We start from the raw sequence: 12,309 nt of genomic DNA on the forward strand, positions 1-12,309 counted from the left end.
TATATATTTTTATATTTTTCTTGTCGTACTGAATAAGATACTAAGATATAAGCCACTAAAGGCTTTCCAACATAACACTTGCAGCCCAATAACAAAAAGCTGGAGTGACAGAGCTGTATAAATAATCTCCAAATAATCTTTCCCTGCACGTGTAAATCACTTTCCTATCAATGCCCCTAGCGCCTTCTGACGCCTCTCCCTTTACTAAGATGCTGTGAAATTAATCCTCCATATCCTTTCCCTGCACTTATAAATCTTATTTTCATTTTTTCTAAACATAGAGTTTTTTTTTAAATAGCTGTCCCCAGAGCCTTCACACATCTGTCCCTGCACTCTGAACGCTGTAAAATGGCAGAATCTAAAATGGCTGGCATATTTTTTGGGCTGTGACTTCAAAGGGCTGGCTTGCTTCTGATTGGCTGCATGCAGGCATGTCAATCTGGGTGATCCTGCCTTCCCAGAGTTCCATATCCCATGTCCTCAGTTCTCACACATGTAGACGCCATTTTAGGTAAATTGCGATTTGTTACCATGAAGAGCGAGGAAATTCGTATTGGTTGCAAATAGAATTTTTCCTGCAATTCTAAATGAATTCCACTTTGTCAGCTTCGATTCACTCATCTCGAACTTGACCTGAACTTGACCCCAAACCAGAACCCCATTGAAGTCAATGGGGACCCGAATTTTGGAGCACTAAAAAGGCTGTAAAAGTCATGGAAAGGGCTAGAGGATTGCAAATGGCGTCAAAATGTGGTTAAGAGAATGGCAAGTGCTTTGCAATCAAATGTGGATAGTGAAATGACTTAAAATAACATAAAATAAAAATAATATAAAATAACTAGGGTTGAGCGAACCCGAACTGTAAAGTTCACGTTCTTACCAAACTTTAGTATTTTTGGACCCTGGATCCGAACCCAAAAATTTCTGTATAAATTTGGGTTCGGTGTGCGGCGCTTTCTTGGCGCTTTTTGAAAGGCTGCACAGCAGCCAATCAACAAGCGTCATACTACTTGCTCCAAGAGGCTATCACAGGCCATGCCTACTAATGGCATGGCTGTGATTGGCCAGTGCAGCATGTGACCCAGCTGGAGTCGAGTAGTGCTGCTCGTCACTCTGCTGTTACAAGTGTAGGGAGAGGATGCTGCTGGACTTGTGATTTCAGGGAGAGAATAGGAGAGAATCTAACTCAGCGATCTACAGAGAAATAGTTGTGTGGGTGCAGGACACAATTTTTTTACCCTGCCCTGAGGCCATTGACCAAAAAAAAAAAATATATATATATAATTATGTTAGTTAGGTAAGTGGTGGCAGCGGCCATTTTATGCATGCTCAATGCACCAGCACTGCATCTGAGCTTTTGGGACATTGCAAATCACCATTTTTTGGGGGCAAACTACAACATCTGGATTAGTCAGTGTGCAATTTAAGGTAAAAATACACCCATCATTTTCTGGGGTTTGAAAAACACACTTTTTTGACAAAAAACACTATTTTCAGCCCTTGCAGCATCAGCACGTGTTGAAATTACAGGCTCATATACTGCTGTCAAATTCAGTTGCTAAACAAACACTCGTTTGGGCACAAAAAAATTAGTTGGCAGCCTTTGATGCAGATGTCATTGTGAGATACACCTTAATAAATTTGTGTTACATTCAGAGATTTTAAATACCGCCATTTGGTGCCCCAATATTGAATTCAGGCCTACACTGGTACAGGCCCTGTGAGATACACCCTCTACATACAGGGGTTTGTATCAGGGATTTGAAATAAAGCCATTTGAAATACAGCCATTTTGTGCAAAGATATATTTACTTCAGGCCTACACTGGTTCAGAGCGTGTGAGATACCCCCTACATACAGGGGTTTGAATCAGGCATTTTAAATACAGCTATTTAAAATACAGCAATTTTGGGCAAAGATATATTTACTTCAGCCCTACACTGGTTTAAACCGTGTGAGATACCCCCTCTACATACAGGGGTTTGAATCAGGCATTTGAAATACAGCCATTTGAAATATTGCCATTTTGTGCAAAGATATATTTACTTCAGGCCTACAGTGGTTCAGGCCATGTGAGATACCCCCTCTACATACAAGGCTTTGAATCAGGCATTTGAAATACAGTAATTTGAAATACAGCCATTTTGTGCAAATAAATATTAAATTTAGGCCTACACTGGTTCAGACCGTGTGAGATACACCCTCTACATAATGTCGTTCTATTCTACTATTAATTTAACACACATTTTGGGTAAGATCCTAAATTGGAAAAATATGAGGAGAGCATCAAATAAGGGAAATGGCCCTGTTGCAGGGAGAGGACGTGGTCGATCTGTGCCAGCTACATGAACAAGTGAAACCCCTTCCTCAGGTGCGAGTAGGCGACAAAACCTGCAGCGGCATTTGGTCAGGCCTAATGCTGCTCTACGAATGATGAGGCCTGATCAAGTACAGATGATAGTAGATTGGGTTGCTGACAGTGGATCCAGTTCCTTCACATTGTCTCCAACCCAGTTTCCTGCTGAAAGACCACAGTTGGCACCTTTAGCTGATGTCCATCAGTCTTTCACCTCACCCCTTGAAAATCAGCCAAGCAGTCTGAGCCCCAAGTCATGCAGCAGTCTCTTCTGCTTTTTGATGACTCTGTTAGCAGGGTTTCCCAGGGCCATCCACCTAGCCCTGTACCACAAGTGGAAGAGATTGAGTGCACCGATGCCCAACCACTTATTTTTCAAGATGAATACATGGGAGGAACATAGCAGCATGTCTCGGATGATGACGAAACACAGGTGCCAACTGCTGAGGCTTTCGAAAGTGTGCAGACCGACAAGGAAGTCAGGGGTGAAGACTGGGTGGAGGATGATGTGGAGGACGATGAGGTTCTCAAGCCCACATGGAATCAAAGTCAGGCGAGTGACCTATGTAGTCCGGAGGAAGAGGAGGTGGTCGCACAGAGACACCAACACAGCAGAAGAGGGAACAGGGTTAAAAAGCAGAGCGGCCGTCCTCTAGACAGTACGCCTCCTACTGCCCACCGCAGCAAGGGACCGAGCAAACTAAAGCCAGCTCCAAGGAGTTCCCTGGTGTGGCAGTTCTTCAGGCAATGTGCTGACGACAAGACACAAGTGGTTTGCATGCTGTGCAATCAGAGCCTGAAGCGAGGCATAAACGTTCTCAACCTGAACACAACCTGCATGACCAGGCATCTAAGTGCAAAGCATGAGCTACAGTGGAGTAGACACCTCAAAAACCAAGAAAGGTATCTGGCTCCTACTGCTTCCTCTTCTGCTGCAGCCGCAGCCTCTTCATCCACCTCTGGAGTGACAGTGCCACCTGGCATCCCACAAACAGAGGATCTGTCAGCAACACCAACACCTGTTTCGCCCAGCATCTCCACAATGTCCCATGGAAGCGTTCAGCTCTACATATCCCAAACGCTGGAGAGGAAGAGGAAGTACCCCCTTACCCAACTGCGATCCCTAGCCCTGAATGCCAGGATTTCTAAAAGACTTGCATTTGAAATGCTGTCATTCCGTCTGGTGGAGACGCATAGTTTTAAAGGCCTTATGGCGGTGGCTGTCCCACAGTACGTTGTGCCCAGCCGCCACTATTTTTCAAGGCGAGCCATCCCTTCCCTTCACAACCAAGTAGGGAACAAAATCAGGTGTGCACTGTGCAAGTCTATCTGTGGCAAGGTGCTCCTGACTACGCATACGTTGACCAGAAAGCACGGTCAGGGCCGCTAAATCTCCATAACAGCACACTGGGTAAATGCTGTGGCGGCTGGGCCTGAGGCGGATAGCAGTTTGGCGCATGTCCTTCCACCACCGAGGATTGTAGGACGCTTCAGTTTGCCTCCTGTTGCTTTCTCCTCCTACTACTCTGCTTCCTCATCCTCTACCAGCTCCTCATCCGGTCAGCGTAACACCTTTACCACCAACTTCAGCACAGCCAGGGGTAAACGACAGCAGGCAGTTTTAAAACGTATCTGTTTGGGGGACAAACCCCACACCGCGCAGGAGCTGTGGACGGGCCTTGAACAACAAACCAATGAGTGGTTTGTGCCAGTCAGCCTCAAGCCCGGCCTGGTGGTGTGCGATAATGCGTGAAATCTCGTAGCAGCTCTGGGACTAGTTGGTTTGATGCACAACCCTTGCCTGGCGCATGTGCCGAATTTGGTGGTGCAGAGATTCCTTAAAAATTACCCCGACATGTCAGAGCTGCTGCATAAAGTGTGGGCCATCTGTGCGCGCTTTCGGCGTTCTCACCCTGCTGCTGCTCGCCTGTCAGCGCTGCAGCGTAACTTTGGCCTTCCCGCTCATCGCCTCATTTGCGACGTGCCCACAAGGTGGAACTCCACCTTGCACATGCTGGCCAAACTGTGCGAGCAGCAGCAGGCGATAGGGGAGTTTCCGCTGCAGCACGCACGGGTGAGTCGCTCGGCGGAACAGCACCACTTCACCACCAATGACTGGGCCTCCATGCGAGACCTGTGTTCCTTGTTGCACTGTTTCGAGTACTCCACCAACATGGCCAGTGCCGATAACGCCATTCTCAGCATTACTATCCCACTTCTATGCCTCCTTGAAAAAACGCTCCTGGAGATAATGGAAGAGGATGTGGCACAGGAGGCGGAGGAAGAGGGATCATTTCATACGGTTTCCGGCCAGTCATTTCCAAGTGGCTCCGAGGGTGGGTTCCTGCACCCACAAACCCAAGGTACACAATTGTCCAGCCAGGGCACAGTTCTGGAGAATGAGGAGGTGGAGGATGAGGAGGTGGAGGATGCAGCGCTGGGGTCCTAGGTTCGAATCCGACCAAGGGCAACATCTGCCTGGAGTTTGTATGTTCTCCCCGTGTTTGCGTGGGTTTCCTCCGGGTACTCCGGTTTCCTCCCACACTCCAAAGACATACTGATAGGGACCTTAGATTGTGAGCCCCACTGGGGACAGTTGGATGATAATGTCTGTAAAGCGCTGCGGAATTAGTAGCGCTATATAAGTGTGTATAATAAATAAATAAATAAATAAATGGAGGAGGAGGAACCATGTTCACAGCAGGGTGGCACCCAGACCAGCTAATCGCCATTACTGGTGCATGGATGGGGGGATACAGAGGACACAGACAATAAACCTCCCACAGAGGACAGCTTTTCGTTGCCTCTGGGCAGCCTGGCACACATGCTGAAGTGTCTCCGCAACGACCACCTAGTTGCCCACATTCTAACTTGTGCTGATTACTGAGTGGCCACGCTGCTGGATCCCTGTTACAAGGACAACATACCGTCCTTAATTCCGTCACTGGAGCGTGATCATAAGATGCGCGAGTACAAGCGCACTCTGGTAGACGCGCTGCTGGTGGCATTCCAACCTGACAGCGGGGGCACAGTGGAAGCACAAGGCGAAGGTAGAGGACGAGGAAGAGGTCGCCAACGCAGCTGGGGCACCGCCAGCACCTCAGAAGGCAGGGTTAGCATGGCCGAAATGTGGAAAAGCTTTGTCAGCGAACCACAAAAACCAGCACCACCAGCTGATATGGAACGTCTTAGCAGGAGGCAGCATTTCACCAACATGGTGGAGCAGTATGTGTGCACACGCCTCCACGTGCTGAATGACAGGTCTGCCCCCTTCAACTTCTGGGTCTCCAAATTGGGCACATGGCCTGAGCTTGCCCTTTACGCCTTGGAGGTGCTGGCCCTGCAGCCAGTGTATTAAATGAACGTGTGTTTAGCACGGCAGGGGGTGTCATCACAGACAAGCGCAGCCACCTGTCCACAGCCAATGTGGACAGGCTCACGTTCATTAAAATGAACCAGGCATGGATCCCTCAGGACTTGTCCGTACCTAGAATAGACATGTATACCGGCACTAAGCAGCAATTGTTATACTTTGTTGCTTAACGCATCCTTTCATGCAACCTATCCTGCATTTAACCACTCCTATACCTAGTAGACCGAAGAAATTCACCAATTTCTGGGTGTAATATACCCTCCTCTACCTAGTTGACAGCTTAATAAATTTCAATAATTTTTCTGTTACGTTCTTGGTTTGACATTATACAATTTTAGATGTGAATAAACACCTGTTATGCATAAGTGACAGGGAATAAAATGTTATAAATTATTCAGTAATTAATGTGCACCACATCCTCACATTCAATGCTTAAACTTTGAAAAGTTGTCACACTTTTATGCTTTAATAATTTCTCCCATATTTCAACTCTAATTTTAAATTAGAAAAAATGGATCCTCCCTTAAATTTGGTCTCTTTTTCTCATGCTCCCTCTCTGGCCTGGAACCCTGATTCCCCTCCCCTCACAATGGTAGGCGCATAAAAGAACATTGAAAGTTGATAGAGCAGATATCAAATTAGATTGTGAACATCACGGGGACGTGCAACATGGTGGGGCATTAATCATGCACACGCTTACATGAACTGACTGAAAGGGGTCAGCCCCTGCAACTTCTGGGTCTCCAAATTGGGCGCATGGCCTGAGCTTGCCCTTTACCCCTTGGAGGTGCTGGCCTGCTCTGCAGCCAGTGTATTGTCTGAACATGTGTTAGGCATGACTGGAGGGGGTTATCTCAGGTTGTATTTCCCAATGTTTTGGGTTGTACCCTAATTTTAAAAATAACATTTAAAGCCAAAAACTAGTGTAGGCTACCTCCTCCTCCACCGCTGCTTCCACTGCCACCGCCACATCCACTGCCTCCTCAACCTCCTACTCCATATGGACCTGGTCCTCCTAGATCAAGATTATTATTTTTATGTATTTTATGTTATTTAAAGTCATTCCCCTATCCACATTTGTTTGCAGAGCACTTGCCATGCTCTTAACCACATTTTGACACCATTTGCAGCCCTCTAGCCCTTTCCATGACATTTTTACAGCCATTTTAGTGCTCAAAAGTTTGGGTCCCTATTGACTTCAATGGGGTTCGGGGTCAAGTTCGTGTCCCAAACTCAAACTTTTTTCCCGAACCCGAACATCCAGGTGTTTGCTCAACTCCAATTCTAATGCCACATACTATTCCCTGTTGCATTTTGGCACCCTCGTCTCCCTCACTCCCCTCCCCTTGAGGGTGGTATTCAACTCACTGTTTGAATCCATTGTTTATCTATTCTTTAAACTGTAGCATATTGAGTCTACTGAAACCATATTTATGCACCCCTCTGAGCCCCACTCTTTCCCCTCCTTTTTATAAAATAGACCTCCTAGAACCATTATGTTGCTTATTTATAATTTTGGTCTTCCTGTGCTCCTGCCAACAAGCCCTTCATTCCCTTTGACAGTTGGGTCTATTTACACTTATGGCCCTTGCAGCAACATAGGCGCTCTCTTCATTGGCGCTGCGTCTCTTCCGGGTTCACGTGATGCCGTGGTCAGGTAACTGCTCACGTGTCCCATGTAAGCAGGCTTGGAGTCAGATGGCGCATGTGTAGTGGCCTTTAAAATTGCTGGACAAGACTCCCCATGCTGATTATGGGGTCTATTATTTACTCTTGATCAGCCCATGAATTTGTCCCGTACCACTGACAGGATATCTGCAAGTAGGGAATTTCAATTCCCCCCTGGCTTCACCTTTGGTCTATCAATGACATGGTAAGCTTACTTTTACTTGGATTTTTTCCCATTTTTCTTTGTTGACGTGGCCCCAAATTTTCCCTAAGTTTATTTAATGTTTTTTTCATTTGTAGAATTGGTTACACCAAGCCCTTGGTATGTTTCTCCTGATAAGTATTGTATAAAACGTGGTATTTCGTGAACTATCCTGTAGGGTTTTTCAGGGATTCTGCCCGGATTAGGGCCAGGTATCCAGACGGGGTCGCCACTTTTGGGGCGGGTGCTCTGTGTAGATACGTAGGGTCAATTTGGCCCCCTTGCCGCTATATAGGGGTGTCTAGGGACAGTTATCCCCAACCACTACCTGCTCACAGCATCCTCTTTAACATTATTTTGGAAGTATGATTACCTTTGCTTTCATGGTCCCCATGTGACTTTAAACTAGGTTACAGGGCATTGTTGAGGGATTTTGCACCCAATAGGGTTAGACATCCAGATAGGGTCTTCCTTTAGGGGGCATTTCTTTGTGCAGTAAGGCAGGGCCCTTGCGTTTTCCCTCCCCTGGTCCTTGTCAGGGTCTATTCTAGGGATATATACTCGTCACAGCTGCCCTTCACAGAGTGACTTACTATTAATTGCCAGTCATCCCTCAGGCTGTACAGATACTGGATGGTCCCCAAGCGCATCAATTGGTATGACTGTTCCTTTTTTCTAGAATTGTTTATAGTCTTATCTGTTTTGATTGGAACCTCTGGTACGATTTTGTCCCCCCTGGTACTTGAGCATTTTAGTTGTTTTTGTATATTTGTCCTTTGATAGCTGGTATTCCCAGATTTTTTAACGATCATAATAAAAGTTATATCTTAGCTTAAACTTACTTTTCGGCCCTGGCAAGTTTTTATTTTATATATTTAGTGTTGAGGATAGTAAAGCATCCAAATTCGATTTGAATTTTAGGAAAAATTAGGTTGTATACGAAGCCGAAATTCCTCGCACTTCGTGGGAACAAATAATTTTCCATAAAATGGTGGCTGGAGGTGTCTTAGAAAGACCATAAAAATATACTCCTCTCCTTCACTTGCTTGCACAGAGGCAGTCCACTCAAGAGAGGATCAGACTGAGTTTATTTTTTTAAACCCAAAATGCCATATTGCACTAGGGTATTGCAGCTTTTAACAACTGTTAGACAATGCACCTCTGTCTAAGTGGTCTCCTTGATTGATAGGCTGAATGGGATTTTAAAATAGCAATTTGTGATTAATTACTTAGTAATGAATCAAATATCTTGTCAAACTTTGGCGAAGCTGCAGAATCAAAGTTTTCAAAATTTCGTTCATCTCTAACAGTGACAAAGTAACTTAGTTTGTAAGTCTGAAAAAAAAAACATACAGGTATGTCCCTCCATTTCAGCCTGTAATCCTAAAAATCCTGAGAAAGGCAAACACTCTTTAAGTAGAAACTAATTATCCCCATTTTAGGGGGAAAAAATACTTCTCTACTCTAAATAGTTGGTCACAATGATTCCTTAGATCAATGACTCTTCCCTAAAAATCTAATAACTATAACGTGTTATATTATTACACTCCAGAAATACATCCAGACCCCTCTTGAACTCTTTTAGTGAATTGACCATCACCACCTATTTTCAAATTTAAATATATCATAATTTTGCTAATAGTAGAGTTGAGTAGTCCTAATATGTTATTTCTAACATGGCCTGCCCCTTTTTTTATAACATTTATATTTTCATTCTCAAATCTAATAACGATTAAACTATTACTTTGACAAGATATTTAATTATGTTTTGACAAGGAAAAATGATTATTATTAAACAAAAACTGTTCAATGAAATGGTTCTTAAGAGATTGGATGGATTCCCAAAAGAAAATGTTATGCATTTACTGTATATCTGATGACCAGCAGGCGTTATAAATACATAAATATCTTATTATATTGGATAGGATAATATAATATATTTCTCTGTCGGGAGCAAATAATACAATTCAATTGTTACAACTTATTTCTGAAAAATATCAATTCACTAAATCTTGAGAATCTACTTTTCCACCAACAAAGAATTTAATGAAGCTTTGTGAGGACATTGGCTGTCAATCAGGTTCTTTTTCGTGTTGCCAAGCTGCCAATCTCCAAACCGCAGTAAAGTAATTAACTCTACTACTTGCTGAGCCGTTCTACATCTACTGCTGTTATTCAACTACTCAAGTCCCTTGCAATTTCTAACCTGAAAAAGCAGCTTTCTGTCTTTATATAAGACCAGACGTACTGGAAGGCTGTTAGTTTAGACAGGAGGAACAATATGTTTGCTATCTAAACTGGCACAGCGCTGATACACAATATTGTAGAAGAGACTGGCCTCATTCCATGTCACTTTGGAAGCAGAGCACACATTCTGTAATGGTGTAACATCCAGATGTCAAACAGATAAAGCACTCAGTCAATAATAATATATCATCAGATTTTGCCAGACTTCCTTGGCCCTGAGGCTATACATTCATTTTATTGGTACCATTGCTGATACAAATACATAGAGAAAAAAAAGACAATGCAACAGCACCCTGCATACCAGATGAAGTACAATAATGCCATAGTCACAAAAAATATTATAGTGCTAACGCTACGCTTATTTATAAAGTGAGATGCTTGGCAAATGCATTTTGTACAAAACCATCTGAGCCCGTCTGCCGAACGTCAAGGTGATCTCTGTAAGACGGGTCCAAACACTAAATACAGTACTACCTGTTATACGCCATAATGACATAAAGTTTAGGAAGTGTTGGATCCACATGCAACCCCCTTTTCTTTGCAGATTTACAGTGATGAAGATGTGTGCCTTGTAGGCCAAAGGGCAAAACTTGGTACTGAAATAACCCCTCGGAGGTGACAAAGGCCGTCTTCTCCTTTGCCGCCTCCGTGAGAGGCACCTGCCAATATCCTTTTGTGAGGTCGAGGACCGAGAAATAGCGAGCTTTCCCTAGCCGTTCTATGAGCTCGTCTACCCGGAGCATGGGGTAGGCATCGAATTTCGACACTTCATTGAGCTTTCTAAAGTCATTGCAGAAGCGCAGAGTACCATCAGGTTTTGGGATGAGGACTATTGGGCTGGCCCACTCACTTGTTGACTCCTCAATGATCCCTAACCTCAACATGGACCTTACTTCTTCTGAAATGGCCTATCGCCGGGCCTCCGGTACACAATACAGCTTTAACCGTACCCTGACGTGGGTGACGGTGTCATGTCGGACTACCGAAGTTCGACCAGGAAGCTCAGAGAACACGTCCCTATTTTGACTCACCAACTCTTTGGCTTCCTGAGCTTGTTTGGTCAACAGACCACTCGCTATCTTTACCGCGGAGGTGCCCTCTGGGACTTCGTGTGGAGCTGGGATCTTCCCCACAGACAAGACAGTGCTTGGGCCGTCCCTAACGATACACTCCCTATCTCTCCATGATTTCAGTAAATTTACATGATATACCCGTTCTGGCTTCCGCCGACCTGGCTGGGATATCTTGTAATTCACTGACGCTACCTTCTCTTTCACCTCGTAGGGACCTTGCCATCATGCCAAAAACTTACTGTCAATGGTGGGGACTAGCACCAGTACCCGGTCACCCGGGTTAAATTTCTGGACCTGGGCACTCCGGTGCTATACCCGGCTCTATGCCAGTTGGGCGGCCTCCATGTGTTCCCGGAAGATTGGTAGGACTGTCTCTATACAGTCCTGCTTCTTTTCTATATGCTCTATAATACTCTTGTGTTGGGGTGGGCTGTTTCTCCCATGCCTATTTAGCGATGTCCAGCAACCCTCTTGGACATCGACCGTATAATAGCTCGAAGGGCGAGAATCCTGTAGATGCCTGGGGCACTTCTCGCACTGCAAACAATACGTATGGCAGCAACAGGTCCCAATCCTTTCCGTCTTTGGCTACGGTTCTTTTGAGCATAGTTTTTAGGGTTTTGTTAAAGTTCTCCACTAGTCCGTCGGTTTGAGGATGGTATACGGACGTGCGTAACCGTTTAACCCCTAAAAGCTTGCAGAGCTCCCTCGTCCCCTTACACATGAAGGGGGTCCCCTGGTCGGTCAGGATCTCTTTTGGAATCCCCACCCTTGCGAACATACCCATTAGTTCTTTAGCTATGAGCTTAGCTGAAGTATGACGTAGTGGGATTGGTCAGGATATCTGGTGGCATAGTCTAAGACCACCAAGATATGCTGGTGCCCTCTGGCCGACTTGTTTATGGGGCCTACCAGACCCATCCCTATTCTTTTCGAAGGGGACCTCGATGATGGGCATGGGTACTAGGGGACTGCGATAGTGGGGCTGGTGGCTCGTTATCTCACACACTGGACAGGATTGGCAAAACCTTTTGACCTCCTCATAAAGTGACACCCTGTGGTGCCTCTATAAGCAGGGCTGGTTTAAAAGATTTGGATCACACTCACTACAAAACATAGATTAAGGCTCACACTCATCATTTTTAGTCAGGGTTTTGTCATAATTTTGAAATCCAAGGTGATCTATGAAAACAATTATTTCTAAATGATTAAATGTACATTTCATAGAGTCAATGAAGTAGTCAATGTTCAATTTGGGTCGGGCAACTCCTTGGAGCTAAGGAAGCCACCTAGGAGATGGGAGTCCAAGACATTTTTCCACTTTGCCATCTCTACAACCCATTGCATCATGTTTTGAAACTGCTATTTACTAGAATAAATTAGTGTTGGT

The sequence above is a fragment of the Bufo gargarizans genome, chromosome 2 (genome assembly GCF_014858855.1).
Source record: "Bufo gargarizans isolate SCDJY-AF-19 chromosome 2, ASM1485885v1, whole genome shotgun sequence".
Lineage (NCBI taxonomy): Eukaryota > Metazoa > Chordata > Amphibia > Anura > Bufonidae > Bufo > Bufo gargarizans.